Source organism: Rosa chinensis, chromosome 3 (genome assembly GCF_002994745.2).
Source record: "Rosa chinensis cultivar Old Blush chromosome 3, RchiOBHm-V2, whole genome shotgun sequence".
Lineage (NCBI taxonomy): Eukaryota > Viridiplantae > Streptophyta > Magnoliopsida > Rosales > Rosaceae > Rosa > Rosa chinensis.
In genome coordinates, this window is record NC_037090.1 from 2615619 (window position 1) to 2617903 (window position 2285).

General features: G+C 35.4%; 1 long non-coding RNA gene across 1 annotated transcript; it reads right to left on the minus strand.

The window, feature by feature from the left end:
* Window positions 1-258: 258 nt before the first annotated feature.
* LOC121052023 lies at window positions 259-1766 on the minus strand. The gene is made up of 4 exons (XR_005807784.1): window positions 1387-1766; window positions 1133-1181; window positions 480-598; window positions 259-313 (listed from the first exon to the last, which is right to left on the minus strand). It is a non-coding gene; the product is annotated as an uncharacterized LOC121052023 (long non-coding RNA).
* Between the last annotated feature and the right edge of the window lie 519 nt (window positions 1767-2285).

Genomic DNA, 2285 nt, shown 5'->3' on the forward strand with positions numbered 1-2285 from the left:
AAGTACGAAACCATAAAATCTACATCCAAAATCATTCATTACAATTTCCATTAATCCACCATTGTCTCATGTACACAAACCTAATCATGAATATCAATTCAAAATGACCCATATCTACTAATCTGGACATGCAGACAAGTCCAAATGCTTAAAGAAGGAAGAATTTCTACTAGACACAAGTTAATAAAAGAACTAGCTAGCCATACTGCTGTACCAGTTTCACAATCTGATCATGAATGGAATCACCCGAATCATAAAAGTGGTCATTGAAGACGGAAGGTATTCCGGGGTGCGTGAGTATATATGCATAACCCTGCAGATAATATGCACATAGAATGAAGTTATATCCTTGTTTTGCTGGATCAGATATCATGCAACCAAGGACAAAGCAGTTTAGCAGAATAATAAACAAAATAGCAAAACATCAAGCCACATTACTCAAGTGTCCTTACCAAAGAAAAGAAAAGAAAAAAGCTTACCAAAGCATGATTAAATTTGTCTTTGCTATTGTGGGCATCCATGAAAATGATAGCCAGTAAATAAGGATCCATTTTCTTACAGCAAGCCAGCACAAAGAGCAAAATGATGTCTTACAGCCCTTTGAAGCAAATTAGAGAATAGATTAGAGAACATATTAGCTTGCAAGAAAACAACAAAAACCTTCAAACGACGAGCCCAATTAGAGCAAGAACATAGCAAGAAACAAGATGATACCTCATGACTAACAAACTAACTAGAAGCAAAATCTTGACATCGATTATATTTCAAACAAACATCTTTCATGGCTTTACGTGTTCCCTTATAAGAAAAGAATAAAATAAAAAATTTAAAAGCTTTCAAACACCATAGTAAGAATGCTAAAATAAAGCAACAAGTGCATATTGACCGAGAGTTGACTCTACTAGATCTGCTTTATTCCCAACTAGTGCCATGACCATATTTGGATTGCCTTGTCATAAGAGAATGATCCAAGTAGATAGAATTAGCTATATTGAAAGACGCAAACTCGCATAGAAAGTTAGTATACAGAGTACAGCACCTAAACAAAGCTGAAATTAAAGTTATAGCCTAAAATTGTTTAAAGCAGCCAAGGACTGAGTGAGTTTAGACAGCAAGAAAGTGCGAGCAATACCTTGTGATTTCAGTTCTAGCACCCATTTTTTTGCTCGCTCAAATGAGGCCTACAAGAGAAAAAAATAAAGTTGAATTTCTGTTTAAGGCATAATCAAGTAGCAGAACTTAGAGCTTTCCTGGCACTATCCCTATATTCAACATATGAAACGGAAAAGAAAATTTCAAATGATACTTAGTTACACAGAAACAATTGTCAGCTCGAGAAGACTAAAATATTTTCATTGTTTTAACTTTTATTTTTCAGAACTAGACCTCTTCACAAAACGCAGCAAGGCTGACGTGCATTCCTTCACCTGCCACAGAATAGAATTGCCAGAGCTCAGTACTTTCAGCCCTGAAGCCATTGTATGGTATTATAATGTGAGGTTAGTGTTTTTGATAATCTCAACCTAGTTGGTTTAGAGTTTGAATATTAGACAACTACATGAAGGTGTCTCACAGTCAAGAACCTAGTAGTCAAAAGTGTGGGTGTTCAGATGCAATGCAAACATTGTCAAAAGGAAACAAGTTTTTAAGTATAAATTGATTGAAACAAGTTTCAAAGTACTACACAATTTTGATTCTCCCGAAAGGTGTTATAGCCAAAGCAGCCAATGAAGATCAGACATCTAGAATTTGATCATATGCTTGGTATGTTACAAGTAAAAACTCCAACTTGAACAATGCCTCCAGGACTTCCAGCCACTCCTTTTAAATGAACTGTTTGAATGGAATCAGTAATTAGAGCCTGAGGAGCCAGAGACCAACTTTCCTCTAATATATCCTGAGGAAAAGCATGAAAATCAGTTGCTCAACTTTATTCAAAATATTCCAGATTAGGACAAATAACATGCCTTGCTGCTCAGTGATGATACAATAGGCATGGAATGCGGATGTGCGCTTATGTTTGAAATACATATAATAGAATTACTGTAATAAAGTCATGAAAACTAGAAGGTGTAGCACCACTCCACTAGTCTTTTGTCATTGCACAGAAATGTGGAATTTGGATCTAGTGTGCATGAGACTGATTAAAATCTAATCGTTAGAAATAAACACTTTCAGAATAGCCCAAGGAATTCAGGATAGTGTGTCAAATAAAATTAAGTGATGACCTGTCAGTATTTACCTCAAATTGAATAGGCTCAAGATGGTGGGAAAAAATTTCCAAT